The following is an 18,864-nucleotide window of genomic DNA, read 5'->3' as shown; positions in this document are numbered from 1 at the left end:
AAAATCTTATTTCCCCCACAATCCTGCTCCTTGCCACCTTCTCCCACCATTTACAACGGCTCTGGTGCTCCTTGAATGCTTTGGATGAGTAGGTTAAATTTGCTATGCTAGAAATGATCTGCTCATCTCTTTTATATTTTTCTGTATTCTTTGTTTCACATTTTTCTGAGCTGGGTGTCTCAGGGGGCTAGCAAGCTGGTTCAGCTGGAGCATATGGCTGGGCACTGCAGCTGCAGGATGTGGCAGAGAGGAGCAGGAACCTTTCAGTCTGGGCTCGCCCCATGTTGTGGGGCCCCACGTGATGCTCATCCCCATGCCTCTCCCTAGCTGGGTGGGTGGCAGTCTCTGTGCTGCTACAGCTGTGAGGCTGTGGGTCCCTGCGGGAGCCAAGCAACAACTGGTTCAGGTAGGTAGCCCACCAGGGTTTAGTTATGCTTTGCAGATCCTCTCTTTGACAGCAAGGAGCGAGTATATAGTGTGTGCTGCTGTCTGCTCCACCAAGTCTGTGGTCTGTGGCCCCCCGAGAGCTCGTGGACAGATACTGGCCAGTGCTCTGCTCCCCATAGGCCTGTTAACACAGTGCTGGTCACGGTGAATAGGCACTGGCTGTGATACTGATACCCTTCCTGTAGACCTCTAAGTCTCATAGTGACCCAAATTAACATCACTTTTCTCAGATGCATGTGTCTCACTCATCTCATCTTCTCTCTTATGTCCATCCCTGCAGCCTTCTGGGCACATGTGGCTTCTGCAGCCCTTTGGCCCTGTTCTTTGGTCGTGGTGTGGGCTCAGGATGTGGTGCAACTCTGCAGCACTCTGTTCGGAATCCTCCAAACCATGCATGACAGGAATGGAAAGCTGTCACTTGATCACTGGTTGCAGGAACAGTCTCACCAAGCCAGCTGACTGTGCAGCTGGAAGAGGTTAAAAATTAACCCTGCAATAATACATGTGGGTAATTTACTTTCTGCTGGTTTTGTAAGTAGTGCCAGTGTCATTCAAAGCAACCTAAAGCGGTGCAGGGCAGGGGGTACAGGGAACAGGGTGGGTATAGGCAGGAACTGGAAATATTTGTGGTTTATTATATCAAACAATGTAGAAAGCCTTTGATTTTTGTCAAGGGGGAGATACTTTGCACATGTTCCTCTGTATAGCTCTGTTGAGGAGGGTTTATATATGTTTTCCTCCATTACACCAAAGATACAGTTATCTGCTTCGTTTGCAGTGCCAAGAATGTCAAGCCTTCTCTTCACCATTTATGCACTGATCTTCCACAAAGGACACAGACATGAGGAGAGGGCTCTTTTGAACATCTCTGCCACGCAGAGACCAGGTGACTTCTGCTTAACTTAGTGAGGTGCTAGCAAAACTATCAGAGATTTTACACAAAAATCAGTTCCCCTACCAAGCTTTGTTTTCACTGCATAGTTGACCCAGCCCAATTACAAGCACAGATCTGCCTGTACTCCTATGACCTTGCTGATGCTGTGCTAATCTGTGTGTATCTGGTCACCAAGCCAGACTTTTCTGGTGTTTAAAGGCTGTACGATTTTTTTGCAGCCCCTTGGCTGCCATAGGAGAGCTAAAGAACATGCACTGGAGAACCACCACAATTCAAGTGATTTTTATTTCATTTTCCTGTCTGCAGTCACAGTGCAAAACAGGTAAGGTCCAGTCCCAGGTTCTGCCCTCTACAGCCAGCCAGGTAAGCTGGTCTGGACTGGGAGCACACCCTGGTCCAGTCAGAGGTTTGTCCTCTGTGTATTACAAGAGCCACTGATTTTAATTTGGATCAGAATATGAGTTAACTGTACAGTGGAGAAATACCCCCAGAGCAGCTTCTCAGGATGTTGTCATAACTCTTCAGTTGTGGAAAAACAGGGTGATAAGACCTGAATTTCTAGTGTTAATATTGGAGAGGAAAGGTATTGCAGGTTGGGTTTTTTTAATTCTTCAAAAAGAAGTCACCTTTGAAGGTCACCTTTTAAGAATTCCTTAGCTGTTCCTGGCCAGACAGTATGTGAGAAGCAATGTGGTTTTCTCTGAAAACAGCTCTGTAGAAAGTGAGCACTTTGACTTCACATAAAAAAAAAAAAAAAAGAAAGGAAGAAAGGAAAAAAAGGAGAAAAAGAAAAAAAAAAGCAAAAAAGAAATACAAGTCCCTGTGCTAAAAGGTCTGACTATTCTAGACCAAGCACAAAATCTATTACAGATGTATTAATTGCCTGTACTCTTTATGTAGTCACACATTACACCTGCTGTTTCCCGTAAGAGTCTAACACCAGTAGTGTTTTCCATCCCAAACTGGATATGATGCTGAAATACCACACAGAAAAGGAATTTGCGAGGAACAAGCCTGAGCTGTGTTAAACCAATGACTTAACATAACATAAAAAGAAAAAAGCCACCCAGGAAAACCAGATGATGAAATTTGCCACCACTCAATTAAAAAGTCATCCTTTCCTGTTGTTCAGTGAGCCCTGGGCTTTCCAAGTTCACTAGTCTTTCCTGGGATGAGTGACTCATAAACCTGATAGGAAAAGGCACCTGTTTTTAGCCAGAGGTTAAAGCAGCTCTCCAGTTACCAGAGTAAACAAAGGATTTATTTCTGTCCTTAGCAGTTGCCCTGCGAAGTCCAGGAGCACAGGAAGGCTGGCAGGAGCAATTACGTTCGAGCCAAGTTTGCTGAAGTCAGTAGAAGGTCTGTGAAGTCCATGGTAAGATGCTTGTAGATGCCAGTGGGATTTGGCCGGTGCCTTTTGAAACAAAACGGGAGAGAAAAGTTGGTGCAGTGATTGTGCTGCCTGCTGAGCTCCAAGGAGCTGGAAGGTGTCTGTCATAGCGTGGGACATGTTCTGTTCTCTGGCCCAGAGATGTCCATCTGTACTGTTGGTAAAAGAGCAGCTGTCAGTCACAGAGATGTGATGGGTATATATGCATTCAAGACTATGACGCTGACCAGAGACCACAGTAATGGCAACCACAAAAGTGGCTAAAATATTTGGAAATGAGAGTGTTGGATGTGTTGGTATCATGGAAGCTGAGAGGTTCAATTAGCTGGGAGTCACTTATTAATCCCAACATGAGAAATGGGATGTGTTTGATCTCCACTGTGGAGTGCTGAAAAGTGCAAACACAACATCGGCTTATTTCAGGTCAGCATTCAAGACAGTATAAAGACAAGATGGATTTTATCTTTTATTTAACTGGATTTAATTACATGCATGAGCTTCAAAGTGCCTAAGGCCTAATGGATGGTGACCTAAGGTCTGATTGAAAAAGCAGCAACAACCTAAACCTTAAGCTTGTTTGTTGGGCCATATGGCATGCCTGGACTGTGTGATGTTTCAGGAGGGATGTTAGGAGTAAAGCACCAAGCACATCCAAAGCATTTGCCAAGATTTCCAGCTTCACTCAGAAGAATCCGAACACCGACCTCTCCTGCCCTCTGTACCAGCGTGACTCAGGAGCTTGGCTGGGACAGATAGGAGACAGTGTTTCCAACCACACCTCCCTGAAAAGTCTCTAGTGCCCTCAGATAGAGCATGCTGACACTTGGAGAGGAAAAGGAACACTTGAATATTCATTTTGGAAGATCCACGTGGCTAGGAAATTCCAAATTACCAAATTTAAGGAAAAGAGGCAATCATCAAAGACTCGTTATCTTCATTTGATTTTGTTTTAATTAGTGTTACCATGTCAGATACTGTGACAGTCATTTATTTGCATTTCTGGCTGTGCTTGGTTTCAGAGAAAGCTATTCTTGTGTCTGGAAAAAGTACAAAGTCTCTCTCCCTCAGATAGCACAACGTGGTTCCAAATACAGTCTTGGAGAGCTACCGTGAAAAAAACAGAAATTATCATAAAAAATCTGCTCATGGAACTAAGACCTGCCGAGACATGGCTAAACGTAACTGCTCGTGGCAAATGTTTATGGGAAAACTGGGAGCTTTAAATTGCTTAATTATTGGATAAGCAGAAATGCTCAGAAAGGAAAAGGATACAACTTTTGCATGTCTCTGCTTTAAATGACTGCAGCATGGTTCTGTCCATCGCAGGAAGTCTGTGCCATGTTGATTCACAGCCTGATCTAGCTTAGATGAAAAAGATTGGTGTAACAAATCACCAGCTGGAATGTTTTGAATTTCCAGTGCCTGTGCAGTGCTTGGCATCCTCACAGAGCAGCCACCCCAGGTGCTTCCACTTTGAAGATGATCAGCTCCAGACCCTCACTTTCATCTTGGTCACATATCCAATTGAAAGGACCTTGACGTAACCATGTCTGTTTCACATTTAAAGAGAACTGCTTAAAAGCTGTTTAAATAATTTGTGCCTGCATTTAAGAATCTCAAAGCTTTGGCCATATCAATTCTTGAAGCAACCTCATGAGGTGGGTCTTCTCCTTATTTATGTAGGAGTTCAATGAGGCATGGAGTGAATGTTTTGCTTTGTGTCAGTTCTGTGTCAGGTAAAGAATACCAGCCCTTAGCAGCTGCCATGAATCGCCTCAGCGGGCTGACTGACATCCACCCGCTTTGTCTCTGAACCACACAGCTCAGAAATGTCATATTGGCATCCTCAAGACATCACCCCTCCTTGCCAGCTGGGTGCTCCCCAGACACAGTGTGGTGAGGAACCTGATGGGCTGCGCTGGCTCTGCGCTCAGTGGGGTGAGCAGTTGGCTCCTGGGTGCAGCAGGGGACCCAGATGTGTCTATGGCATAGTCCTAGGGTTCCTCCAACACATGCTCATTTTCTGGCAAGGAGAAGACCCAGAAACATATTTAGATTAATATCCAAGGTCTCAGCCTCTCCCACAGCTCCTTCAGAATGTATTTTTGTTGTGTGCTGGGCTGAGCTTCCAGCTGACGGCTTTTCCTTCTGCATCCCCCAGTCTTGGAAGTCCCACATCAAACTTCTCCCTGGGAAAGCTGGTAATTCATGACACCAAGGCAGGGAGTCCCTGCTGCTGGAGCCTCTCTCTGCTACCTGGCATCCCAGGCTGCGTGCAGTATCACCCATACCCTTGGTCTGCCTTCACTGCCTGAGCTGGCTCACCATGCGATTAGGCAATGACCAGCGCTGACACAAGGAACGGGGCAGGAGACCCTGACCAAGGAGAAGGGAGGCCTCAGCCTGGTCCTGTTGAAGATGTCATGAAACTACCCCCAAAGACTGATCCTCCGTAATGAGTGATCCAGCGTGGGAGTTCCACCGGGAACACTAACACAATGAGTTAGTTTTGATTTTCTACTATGGCCTGTCTCTCTCAAGTGCTCCTTTTACATATGGATCATCCGTGGACCCCACGAGCTCTCTGGCAGCCTCCCGCTTTTGCTGTGCTAGGAAAAGTCTTATCATTACGTTTTACACATTTAGCAAGTTGCTTTTCATTTTCTTGTACTTTATTGTAGTTTCACATCCACTTTGTCAGACTTTATGTTCTTTTCCATCTTTCTTTACTCCCTATTTTTTTAAGAATTTTTACATCTCAGAAGTGTTACATGGTTTAATCATGTTGGCTTACTTTTTCTTTTCCTTTGAATATTTTCTCTTTGATGCTGAGCCTGCTGTAGAGTGTCTTTAAACAATCTTATATCATCAACAAGTGCTTTACTGGTTTTAGCTGCTGATTTCAAGAAATTTCCTCACTTTTATGTGATTCTCCTTTTTAAAGGTAAACATTTAATTTGGTACATTCAATCTATGTAGATCTTCTGAGAACTTGAGTCACTTAATTGTCTTTCCCTCCCTGGCATGAACTGTTATGACATTTATACTGTTTAAACCTGGTATAATAGTATTTTACTAATTGGTTCTTTCTAGAAAGTTTCCCAGATACGTGTGTTGTCAATATCCCTATTTGCAGCCAGACATTCTAGTTCATCTTCCTTCATTTTCAGATCGCTGCCATTTGTACAGAGAGGGTTTTAAATGTGGTTGTGGGCTAGCTACCACTTATCTTCATTGCCTTCTGTCCTATCCTTTTTCTTAACAGAGAGATCTGACAGCTTCATCCAAACTGTGTGTTCTTCCATACCTCTCCCTTACCCTTAGTCTTTAATTTAAAACTCTCCTGCAACTCTAACTCCATTAAGTCCCAGCTCCTTTCTGTCTTGTTTACATAGATATCATTTTTTCTACATAGGCACCGCTTTTCCAAATAGCTTTCCCCTTTTCTAATAAGCCAGCAATGTCTGTAACAATAGCCTTGCAAGCTTCAAACATTTATTTTGCATACATAGAACTATTTAATATCACTTATCGTTCATCTTCAGGGTTTGAAGTACTCTCTCTTGCCTTCCCACTTGTGCTCTTCCCTTTGCCACATTTAATAGCACCATCAGTCATGCTGGAAAGTTACACCCAACCAATATTAGGAAATGCTCCCTGCTGCCTCATAAATCCCTGGTGCCACCAGTAACAGCAGAGGAGGAGGAGGAGGAGGAGGAGGAGGAGGAGGAGGAGGAGGAGGAGGAGAAGGAGAAGGAGGCATTCCAAGCATATGGACTGTCAGGCAAGTGAGATGAAGCCAGGTAGGTCACACACACTGCTTATCACAGTCACAGTCGCTCATGGTGAAATCTTGCCCACTCAGCATTGGCTGGTAATGTTGGCATTTGGCATTCCGTTGGGAATTTTGTGCCCCTTGGAGATTTCAGCCGCACGCTGCATTTTGACAGTCCCTCTGAGGCAGCTGAGCAGCCCCCTCCCTCTGCCCAAGCTGTGCTTTCCTTCCCGTCCCTCCTTGGTGCAGGCACAGTCATCCGACTCCTGAACAGCAAAGAACAAGGTATCGCATCGGCCTTACTGTGTTGTTAGACGACCCCTCTTCCATGCCGAGTGTGAGACAGGGTCTTCAGTCGACACAGGCTTTGTATTTAGTGCTTGCCTGTCCTTCAGTCAGTTTCCCATCGTAATACAGAGGGACTGATCGTACTGGGGTACGCTGTCTCAGTGAACAAGACGAGCGCAGGCTGAGGGACAGGGACGTGGTAGACACACAAGGAGAATGAATGTGGCATCTCTCCTGTTTCCCCTGCCCGGTGCTCCCCAAAGCTCGTGCTGCATCTTGCTGCCGTGCCAGGCTCCCTCTGATCCGTGACCACAACTCTGTGCATCAGACGTCACTCCAGAGCCGCACAGCTCTTTCCCAGGAGATAAGTGAGGGGGGGGATTGCCTGCACAACAGCTCTCCTGAGCTTTCCCATGCTGGGAGGGAGGGAGGGAGGAGATCCGGCTTCCTCCCTGTCCGAGCGCCAGCCCCGTGGGCCTGCCATGGCACTGCTGGGAACATCCAGGGGCATTATGCAATTTGCAGAGGCGTTTTTTTTATGCAGCCTGGCAAGGCAGCGTCTGATAATGGCTCTCCTTTTGTTTGTAGCACACAATCGAGCTCATGATCTTCTCTCCAGTACGGGCAGCCCACGGTGTTGTGTCCTGTACTGCTGCAATGAGGAGAGCTGGGCTGTGCACAGGACAGGGAGCCCTGCAGCGCTTGCATGGGTGAATCACCTACCCTGAGTGCTAGTTAGGCACAAATCATTAATGGTCTAAAAGAGCTGGAACAGGCTAGCTTGGCTTCGGTGGGAGTGCAGATTGTGTCTTTTTCAGGAGGCATGGGAACCCTTCTTAAATCTGTTTTTAAACTTCTCGACTTTGGCTTCTGAGTAATGCCACTGATTTCATTTTCCAAAGGTCACAGGACAATTATCTTCTGCCATCTCCAAAAGGCATGACAAATGTTCCTCTAACAAAGTAACGAATTGTTCAACACAATGCACTTAGCAATTACCTTGCCATAGAGGTATTTACAGCAGGTACGGGAAGATAAACCAGTTTGTTTCCTATTGTTTTTCAAAGGGGGGAGAAAAAAAGGGAAAGGCTGTAGCCATTTTGTGATGAGTTTGAGGGATAAATACGATTTGATGTCTTTACTGAATGCTTTCATGGGTCTTAAAAGATATTTTAGTAGACTTAAGTCTATTTATAGACTATGCCTTTTAGAGATTGGAAAACATATTCACTGCTGTATTCTGTGTACCTATTTACATTGCATCCAAAGTTAAAGCTGTCCATAACATTAATTCAGTACCTTCTCTGAATGCTCCTTCCCATGTAGTCTTTATTAACAGGATCCTGTGCTATTTTCCCCAGTATCATTCTGCCTCCTGCATGATGCTTTTTCACATTTTGCACTCAGATTGCCTTCTAACACGGTGGGCGAAGGAGTCAGCCATGCAAGAAATTAGAAGCAAAGACTACAGCGTGTTACTGGATGCAAATCTGTTACCAGCACAAGACTAGGTCCATTTGGCAGGAGGGAAACCAACCCTGTACCAGCAGCAGAGTGCTTGTTGGCCTGTGGGTGAGCAACGCGGGGTCACTGCAAATCCGGTTAGACAAGTGTGCGCCTGCCTCCCTGCCCTCTTCCACTTGGCAGCCTTTTCTTTGCATTTTTGTCTGAGAGGCTGTTACGGGAGTGTACAATGGAAACCAAACTGCCTCCCTAGCCCTCAAGCTGGTCCCAGGACATCCTGGTGCACCTGCATTGGCTGGGCGAGGTGAAGGAGAGGTCGCATCACTCCAGCATGTTGGTAAGTGGAGTCCAGTGCCATCAGCCAGATATTTTTCAGCACCATGAAATAAAAACGAGGAAGACAGCCAGACTGGATGTAAAGGCTGTGGCTATGTAATGGGCAGGTGATCGTATCCGCTCCTGCTGCAGAAGAGGAGGCAGTGTAACAGCTCTCTGGAGTGAACATCCCAGGAAAGCACCTATTTTCTTGGGGCTGGGTGCCCCAGGACATAGCCCCAGACCTAAGACAGCACATCCATGCAGGATTTCCAGCTTCCGTTTGAAAGTCTGGGTGCTCCTGCTGTGCAAAAATCCCCACTCTGAACTTTCTTTGGTTCACACACAACCAGAAAGAGGGAAAATGTTGTAGTTAAAGCGTCGAGAAATGGGTGCAAAGGAGGAAGGGTCTGTGGCTCTGCCACCGAGTTCTTGCGCAATCTTGTGCAAATAATTTCTCATCTCTGTGCATCTATTTCCAATCTGTGAGGTGAGGATAGCAATACTTCATCTCATCTATGCACTGTTGTCCTAAATTATAAAATCTTCCAAGGAAAAAATGCCTGTTCCCAGGTTAATACACAGAGTACAGCCCCATAGGACACTTTTTCTCCTACCTGTTTCCTCATGTTGTGTCTGGGCTTTGCAATGACTGTCATGTAGGGAAAACTGTGACATCTCTGTGTTACGTGCATTTGTGTCCAGCCTCGAAACGTTATTTCATTCCCCGAGGTGTGTGCTGTTATCAGGCGAATGAAATGTCCCAGGCCCCTGGTAATTATTCATTAGGTAAGATTTAATGTGTGTGTGCATGCAGGGCTGGCAGCTACAAGTGGATCTCACAGGAGTGGACTGGGAGCCAAGCTTATGTCAGTTTTAGGGTAGGGATGGATGAGTAAGTGGAGTAAAAATAACAAAGTGGTAAGATCAGTAGCAGTTTGCCCAAAACTTAACCCAAAACCTTTTCTTTTCATCCCGAGGCCAAACTTACAGTTACCCTCAGAAATATAAGACTTGGGGTAAATTTGCACCCACATCTAGAGCAAATCACAGTTCTGCACTGAGGCAAAGCAATGTTTGGGACCCAAATCCAGCTGCCAACTGTGAATGTTCATTCTATTCGTACTTCCCTAGCTCTGAAAAATGTTGTAACTTCTTGTGTTTCTTATACGCTTGTTCTGTGTTTGTTACCAGGATTACTGTTTTCCTGTTCAGAAGACTGCCTCTGCAATATTTCCTGGCCGAGTAAGGGTGGAAGCCTTGGTCGCACCAGTTTTGACCAGAGTGCATCTGGAAGTCCAGGTGAATATAGGCACAAGCTAAGGAACAGCACGCAAACACATGGTGGACATTATACCAAAGAAATCAAGTGAGTGGAAAGTTATTATTTGGCTGACAGTTAAGAGTGGGAGATTGATGAGACACATAGATCTCAGACAAGCCCCTGTTCCTCTGGGATTTGAGGTCTAAGACTGGACTGGTTGATGTCCAGCTGTCCTAAGCTGGTTGATGTGAGAATGTGACGCTGGTGGGATAGGCTGGACTTTGAGGATCATTTAAAATTATTCTGATACGGTACAGGTGCAGGAGAAAACTGCTTTGGAGTTGTGGGGAGCAAACCTTTTTTTGGAGTGGTGGGATATAACAAAGGGGAAGAGCCCTGGTGACATTACAGTTCTTGGAGGCTCTGGAAATTCTGCCTGTTTGGCTTTTCTTGGTTTCCACCACCTTCTGTTCTCTCTGTCTGTGTTGTTCACCCACATAATTACATAAGATATCACCAGCTAAAACTGCATTTGCCTCCTTAATAGATGGCTCATTATCTAGGGAGGGAAACAGAAAGGGCAAAAGCTTTTATGTGCCAACAGCACTGCTGAGATGTTCGTGTGCGTTGCAGGAAAAGAAAAGGGTGTAACCTGTCTGTCCTAATTTATAGCCAGATGGGCTGAAAGAGTCAAGGTGTAACGAAGGTCAGCGTGGCTGGGAATGGGGTGGAGGCAGTGGAAGGTTACTCTCTTGACATAAAAGCAATTCTCCAACAAAGACCCTCTCTCATGCAGCAGAATGGAGTGAGGCAGTTCTGTCTATATATAAAAGTACTCCCACAGCTTTGATCTTTTTTCTGGAAGTGTAGGCTTGCAAAGAGGGTCTGGCCTCATCTGGGATGATGTATTGGGCCATGTGGTGCTGGCCTTGGAAAGCAGCATAGGGAAGCCTGCTGTTCTCTTTATTGCATCGTTCTGGAAAAGTCTCCTAATATTCTGGTTACTGCAGTAATGGCAACACACTGCTGCAATGCCCAAGTACCCTGCCTGCTCAGAAACGCCATGACATCACTCCTTCTCATAACGATGGGCTTTTGTCCAGTTTTGGCCAGGATATTTAGCTATGAGTGAAAATGAAAAAGCAAATGAGAGAGAACAGGTCTCCTACCAAAGCTCCATCTCCAAGGACCTTAAAATGTGGAAGTATACAACCATACTAGCTTGAAAGCAGCCCTTTAGCCTTGCGTACTCTTCAGTGTCGGGTATATTCCATTCCAATCGGTATATTGTGGCAAGCAACTGTAGACAGGTATTTGTTTTATTGATGTTTAAAATAAACACTTGTTTTGAACTCAGGACAGAGCTGTATAGTCGCCAGGTATCAGGTCTGCTTTCAGCAGAGCTTGTGGCCGATACGAACTGATCTAACCCTATGGTGGTGGGTTTCGTGCTGCTGCCTATGCTGGCAAGAGACCAAAATGCTGCTGTGGGCTCCCCCAGCCATACAAATCCATGAAGTTTTGCAGCTGAAGTTTCACTTCATTTCACTGTCTGACTCAGAACCTTCTTACTTGATTTTCTTTTATTTCCTCTATGCATTTCCCGCACAGAAAGTCTAAGATTCCAAGTTGCATTTTGAGAAAGTTTAAAAATTAACTTCTCTATTTATGTGATATCACCCTGGGTTTTGGTAATAAAATGTGCCGGGGGCGGGGGGAGAGGGAAAGAAGACTTCTCAGTAGGGGGTAAGTGCTGATGACTTTAACAAAGTCACGGTGTAATATGCTGTTCTGCTGACTTCTGCCTTCTTTAATTACCTTCTGAATCCCCAGAAGCTGAACCGTGCCTCACCAGCTCATTATGTCCCCTGGGTTTGCTCTCCCCAACAAATTGGTGCTTTCCCTGCAGCCTCTGGAGGCTTTTTTTGCTGCTTTGATACATCAGATGTGTTTGTTTTGCACATTGATGTTTGTGTTTTCCGCACTGCTTGTGTTTTCCAATTCCTTGGAGCAGTGAGGATGCTGCTGAACTGTCAGAACTGCAGTAGGATGCTGACTTGAGGTTACTGTCAATGGCTTCATTATGTTAACAAGGGATATTTTAAGAAATACAAAAGATGTGGCATTTACATTCTTGGGAGAGGGAGGGGGGAGAGGGAGAATGTGTGTGTGGATGAATGGGCTTACACTGCAGGTCCTCCCCACTGTTCAGTTAAAAATGACTGGCTGGCTCTCTGCACGTAGTTTGCTAGCCAGAGCAACGATGGCTTCTGTTGTGTATTTCTGGGCCGCTTGCAGTGTACTTGGCTCATGCAAGCACGTAAGGCAATGAGACCCTTCCTCCTGAGGAGCTCCTCATATCTGTCCTGGGGCATCTGGGTACCTGAAATGGGCACAGCCTTAACAGACACAGCAACGGGACATGCAGCATCACAGCAACTGCATGTGGATGTAAGTCAGGGTTGCTGTGGTCTTGCTCCCTCCTTCGAGCCAACACTAGCATTAGTGTGGCTGGAAAGCGAGTCAGTTTGGGAAACAGCTGGGAAAGAGGTAATGCTATGAGGAAAAGGTGATTAATTCCCTATACGCTTGCCTTCTGGAGGAAGGGAGGAACACGGCTAGGTGTGGCCAGGGCTAAGGAAAAGATGGCACCCATGTCTCCTCTGCTCGGATGGGCTCTCACCCTCCAGATATTCTTGAGGGAGAAGATCAGAGAGGAGGATATTGCCTGCAAATCTTCTGTCTTAAATGGGATGGAGACCTGTGCACAGCCCACACCTCTGAATCGAAGGGAGCAAGTTCATTCCCTTCCTCCCTGTTGTCAGGCTGTTAGGAGATAGTTGGCATATCCCTTATCAAAGGAAATGTGATCCTTTCCTTAAGCCTGTCTGCTCGGTGGTGTTGTGTAAACACAGATCAGTAAGGTGACAAAAATCCTAGCCTATTGCCAATATTCAGCAGCAAATTAAGCGCCCTTAAGCTTCACATATTATAATTTCATGCATTTACAATTAAAGACTTAGATAAGATTAATTACTTTCAAGGTGACTCTTCACAATTGTCTCCTTATAATGGAGTTTGTAACCAGTCTAGTGCAGCTTTGTCACTAGGAGAAATCCCAGACAATTTAACAGTTGGATACAAAAGGTTTCTTTAACAGGCCTTGTGCTTCTCTTACACTTCCCTTAAGAGGAAAATAACTCCCTAGCAAAGAGCACATGCAGCATCAATAGCAAACTTCATAGAGAACTGTTTACAGCTGGGGTTTTAACTTTATTTTTGTTGCTCCACAAGTGTAAATAAGTATTTTAGGCACCCTGTTCTTCCAAAGCCCCTGAGTAGATGAAATGTAGCAATATTACAACAGAAAAGAGCCATACATGCTGGATGGAGTGACCAGATTCTAGTACCTATCTTTGACAGCTTTTCTCCATACAAAATGCTGAGAGAAGGGGGAGGAAAGGAGACTCTAAATTCTAGCACAAAATGTCATCTGCATATTTATTTGTTACTCTGCCTTATGCCCAGCTGAAAGGGACCAAATGGGTCCAGCAAAAGTGCTGGCCCCTCAGCTGATGGAGGGACTGCAAAGCAAAACCCAGCACTTGGCAAGGAACAGGATACAGAGTTGAGTGGGATTTCCCTGGAGGAGATGCCACTGCCTGAGAAAGAGCCCTGTGACTGCTGCTCAGGCAAAGCACTGATGTTAGCAGGAGAAGTGGGCAGGCTCTCTGGTCTGCTAGCACTTGGATACCTCAACCGCAGCTCGACCAGAATGGCTACAGGAATTTTATGCTTGTGTCTGGCCTTACAATATACGGACCAGGAAGCATTATCTTTAGAGGTACATGCTGATTTATCCCACATGGGACAACCATTTCTGGTTTTCTTTCCCAAGGCAGCATGCAGGGAAACTGATTAGTACTCACAGTAACACTGCTCACTGTGCTTGGGAGTTAAAGCACAAGCAATAAAAAGCCCTTAGCTACACCCTCCAAAAACAACAACAAAAAGCTGAGATTTCAGGGTGCGTTGTTTTTGATGGGTGACCTGGCTCTAAATTTTGAGGCTTCCTAGTCCCCACATTTTTTAGTCCTATGAACTAGAAACCCGTGCTTTTACTTTTGGTATTAACTCTTGAGGGTCTTAGGTATTGCTATGACTCCCGAGAAAATGGGCTTCCTGGAAAATACATCACAAGATCTTTAGTAGAAGCCTTGTTTAAGCTACTGAATTGTAATGCAAAAAACCACAGGAGTTAGGTGGGAAAAGTGCAACTCCCCCGCAATCCTTTCCCATTTTCTAACAAGCTCTCGTTTGCTCCCTAGTTACAAGATCACGAAGCAGTTGTCTTCTCATTTCTGAAATATCAGCAAACCCTCCTCCGCAAAACTGAAAATGTTTTGAATAATAAAATGAAAGGTGAGATTTTTCAGGCTTGGCTGGGGGAACAGCATGAGTCCTCCCCACTACGATGAAGAGGGACTGGATCTCTGCATCACCTGGGCAGCGCCACTGGGGACATCATAGCTGGGACTCTTCAGATCGTCACATGCCAATAAGTGACAGCAGTGGAGGACTTCTGTGAATGCTGGCCATGCATAGATAGAGAAGGATCTGTTTCAAAAACAAAAAGTTCCTGAGCTGGTCTTCTGCGGGTGTCTGATGGCAGCTTGTTCAAATGTAAGTCGACCCCCTTAGTTAACAGGTCTACCTGAGCGGCAGCGGTAGGACTGATCCCCATAACAGGACTTTGTAACGAACGCATTGGTAGCATCATTTCACTGCAGGTTTTATTACATGCGAGTACTTACACCACAGTGACTTCCCATCGCATGAGGTGTTTGTCTTCTGAGGATTAGCACAGCGCTGTGCCATGAAGTCTGGTATAGCTGAGTAAGTGGTTTAGTGTAATCCTCCTGAGAAGGATTGCTGTCCTGAACGGATTCCTGGGAAGGCTCTGTGCTTGTACCAAGCTTTTAGATGACTTTCAGTCAGGTTTTTGAGGGGGGGTGTTGGAGTTTCTGCAGCTTTTCTGCGATGCAGTCTGTCTCCAAGACATCTGGGCAGTGGCTGCGTCAGCAAAGACCGTCACAGAGCTTAAAGACAGTTGGTATTGTTGTGTGAAGAAGACCTCAGTGAGTCATCAGATGATCTAAGTATGACACTGACAGGTGGGCACCCCAGCACAGAATTCAGACAGGATCATGCCTGAACACTTGCGTTTGCTGTTGATGTCTGGTGTATATATAGATGCTGATTCTCAACATACTCTTGTTTTGCATTAAGGCACCTTCAGAACAGCAAATCATGTTCAGCACCACTCCAGGCATGCTCTGCAGCAGCAGGGTGAAGAGTGCTGTTGCTGCAGTGCCCAGGCACTTGGAAACCTGTTTCCCAGTGTTTAGAATAAAGCGCAAACAGGAGCTCCTCAAAGTCACAGCAATGTGCATCCTATATCCTCTCTTCTTATTTTGTTATTAGCCACTTGGTGAAATTTTCTGGTCTGACTCATGTAGGAAATTTGGTCCCAGTTCACACTTCTCAAATGCAGAAAGATACCTTTGAAGTAAAGTTACTAAACAAAGTTTTCCAACAGGAAAAGAAAGAAAGCGGTACCACTCTTGTCTTAAAGTGACATTTCTGGACTAAGGTCATACACAATGACAAAACAGAAATTATGGAAGCTGCAACAGAAGCCCTGACAGCTAGGGAGATTTTAAGTAGTCCAGATATAAAGCGTATCCTTGGGGCCCTGGCAAGGATGCAGACTTCTCTCCCACACAACCTTTTGAAAAGCCAAGTACTGGAATTTTAAAAGGCAAAAATATTACAGCAACAGCAACAATAAACACAAAAATCAGATGTTAAATGATTGCTAATTATCTTATCAATGTGTTGTAAAATTGGGAGGGAGAGGAAGGAGAAAGAAGTACTCAACATTCTTTAGGTTTATCTTTTAATTATTCAGTAATTATCAATGGAACTAAAGCGCACTTAACACCAGGGTTTCGCAGAGGGGTTTCAGCTTCATAATGGAGAAAGCATTGTGGTGTTTGGGGGAGGAGGGCAAATGGACCCCTGTAGTGCAGAAGAAGCCAAAGTAAGAATCAACTACCAAGATCTGTGGAAAAATAGGGCTTTCACCTGGACAGCTAATTTTAGCCTTTTTTTCAGAAACCAAATGCCTGGAGGCACCTACAGCAGATTGAAATGTGCATCAGTGGGCATCCCAGCGTGGTACCCCCAGGGTGGTCCCATGCCCAGGCCTTCCTGCTAGCAGTGCTCCAGTGCAGGTATGTGCCACGTGCTCTGCTGGGGCAAGCAGAGATACGACAACCAGGTGAATGTGTTGTAAAGGCTGAGTACATTTAGCTCTCCAGTTCAGAAATAACGCAGAGAGATGATCAGACGATTAGGAGACGTAATTGCTCTGGCAACCGAGCTGGGCCACAGGGTATCTGTGGGCACCAGAGCAGGGAAATCGGGGCAGTTGGTGCTTCCTCTGTGCAAAACAGCCAGGGCACAAATGCCAGCTGTGTGTGCAGTACTACTTCACCGCTGGAGCAAGCTGTGAAGAGCACTGGGCCTGGTCAGTTATTGAACTGTCAGTCTGAACTTTATCCTTGACCTTTCTGAAAAACTGTATGTTACTGTTGCATTGGGAACTGTGGAAAATGTAGGTCCTCTTTTCTCCCAGCATTGCAAGTCTCCCTGTAGATAATTTTGTCAAATTATTTAACCCCACTCTCAAACATTAAGGTTTTCAGGCATTTTCGCCATTGACTCTGATCTTTCACAGAAGTGACTTAGAAGTGAAAAAGGGGTCTGTTTTGGTGAAAATTTGGAGGTTGGCAAAGGTCCCTAGGGTCAAATAGCGACAGAATCACTGACTTACCAGGAGAGCCACATGCAGCACCTAAATGCACACATTTAGGAATAATTTAAGCAGGCTTTTAGGAATCAGGTTGCTTTGCTGTGTCTGTGCTCTTCTAGGTCTGGCTGGTTTTATTCTGTTGTTAAAAAACAAACACACCTTATTTACTGCAGAACATGCAGCCTTGTTTGGAATTATTACAGCTGGTGCTGTGTCCAGCTGCTGTTTCCACTGTTTTCCTTTGGAGATGAAGCTGGTTTGAGAGGGTCCCCCCACCCTGAGCCCTGCTCTCATCCTGCCCACCCGCTGCGTGCTGTCCCCCTGCCCCACACAGGGCAGCCATGGGTGGCCTGTGCTGTGAACCCAACCACTGAAATCACTGGAGGGTTCTTTTAGGACGTTACGAAGAGTGGTTTAACCTGGGTTCACAGAGTGTCTCAGTGAGAGAAAGAACCTAGCAAGTCAAAACAGATCATTTGCTGCTGGATTAATGAGCTGAAACAGGTCTTAGGAGCCCCAAAGCCAGCACAAAGGATGGATGGGAACTTCTCCCAGGAGCAGCGATAGGGAGAGGGATGAGCAGGGGTGGGAAGGGGAAGAGCATTTCCCACTTTTGGTCGCAGCAGCTCCACCATGGCATGTCATTTCACCCTCTGTTGTGCCATTGGGGTTGAACATAGCCCTGCTAAAAAAACCTAGGCTTTGGTTTGGGTTTGGATGGAATTTTGTGTGTGCAAACCCAGATCAGCTTCAGGGCAAGACCCCACCACCGCTTGCAGCTGCCCCAGCAAAGTGCTTTGGGGATGGGGAACCAAAGGGGGAGGCAGTGTGCTGGCAAGGGGGGTGCTGAGCTGCCAGGAAAGGCAGGCGGATTCCTCAGCCCCCCCATCAGTCAGTGGTATCATACAGACCACTTTCCTGCCACAGAAGCGTGCAGCCTTCCTTGCCCCTCTCTCACGGGGGCTGTATGTGGTTTCCCTCCACCAGCCGCAGGGTCTGACGCAGTGGGTGCATCCTCCTGGACCAGTCCCAGCCGTGCTGCCTTGGCCACGCTGCTGCCTTGACCACGCTGCGGGATGCTGCGGGATGCGGGATGCTGCGGGATGCTGCGGGATGCGGGATGCTGTGGTCGGGAGCCTTCTGCACACGCCTGGCTGGCGGATCTCCCCTGCCATCGCCGTGACAAAGACGACGTAGGTGCTGATGTGAGCCGGGCTGCAAAACCCAGCGTGGGACTTCCTCTGGAAAGTGGAGGCACTCGCCTCCTCCTCCACCTCCGGTGACAAGTGACAAGTGCGGTGACCTGAGCCAGGCCTCCTCCCCGCCCGCAGGAAGGGGGGCTGACCTTTGGGGCCGGTGGCAGGGTCTCCTTCAGCCGATTAAGCTGAGACTTTCTGGAGGTTGTGCTTTAGTCAGTCTCAAGCTGTGAGGCTTGAGAGGAAACACTGGGTGACAGATTAAAGCTGACACCATGCAGGAGGTCAGACTAAGTGATCCGGCAGTCTGCTGGCCTTCAGCTCTGATGTGGGAGCCAGTTCTGTTTGCATTTCACTGCTGGCTGCCGTAATGAATTGTCCCCAAAGCCTTCCTATTGCAGCCCTTACTGCAACCCAGGCCGTGACGGAGCTGAACTTGGAAGAGATTTGGCCCTGCTTGTACTGTGGCTTACTATGCTATTAAAAGTAGTTTTAATTACTAATTTGTGATTCTTGTTACTGCTACCAGTGCCTGGTCCTGGACACATCAATGCAATATCTGAGCGTGTGTAGCTTGGCTTCGTGCCTGTCAGAGGGCAGAGTCCTTTTCACACCACTTGATAGCTTGGGAAATGTAGGCACAGACAGACCCTTTTAGAAATAAGTTGGCCATTAACTAGAGCCCTGGGTTTAGATCCTTACTTGACCAGAGACATGCTTTGTCACATCACTTACATGTGTGTGTTTGGTTTTTAATCTGGTCTGAAGTGACTACATATGGTTTCAGGTACCAAACTCTGAGTTAATCTAAGGACCTAGGATCCCAGACAGTTTTTAGTGGTACATGGGCACTTTGGACAAAGCATCAGATACCTTTTCGCGCTCTTAGGGGAAAAAATTGAGGTCAGGAGCCAAACTTTCTTGGGAAATTTGTGGCCCAAGCAGAATAGAGG

At 46.3% G+C, this 18,864-nt stretch overlaps 1 long non-coding RNA gene across 13 annotated transcripts in view; it reads left to right on the top strand.

The window, feature by feature from the left end:
• LOC114017175 (uncharacterized) overlaps nt 1–18,414 on the top strand; it is a 50,401-nt gene extending 31,987 nt beyond the window's left edge. For 4 of the 13 annotated variants that reach the window (XR_008733970.1, XR_008733976.1, XR_008733968.1 and 1 more), the window contains 3 exons: nt 9,769–9,943; nt 14,167–14,521; nt 17,703–18,414. This is a non-coding gene — a long non-coding RNA (uncharacterized LOC114017175). Of the gene's footprint in view, nt 1–1,560; nt 1,665–2,618; nt 2,718–2,743; nt 8,597–9,768; nt 9,944–14,166; nt 14,522–14,628; nt 15,279–16,015; nt 16,182–17,702 lie in introns of those variants that run through there. The other 9 variants (XR_008733973.1, XR_008733975.1, XR_008733972.1 and 6 more) reach the window with 7 other exon arrangements.
• The last annotated feature ends 450 nt before the right edge of the window (nt 18,415–18,864 follow it).

The sequence above is a fragment of the Falco cherrug genome, chromosome 9 (genome assembly GCF_023634085.1).
Source record: "Falco cherrug isolate bFalChe1 chromosome 9, bFalChe1.pri, whole genome shotgun sequence".
Classification (NCBI taxonomy): Eukaryota; Metazoa; Chordata; class Aves; order Falconiformes; family Falconidae; genus Falco; species Falco cherrug.
This window is presented reverse-complemented; position numbering and strand designations above follow the sequence as displayed.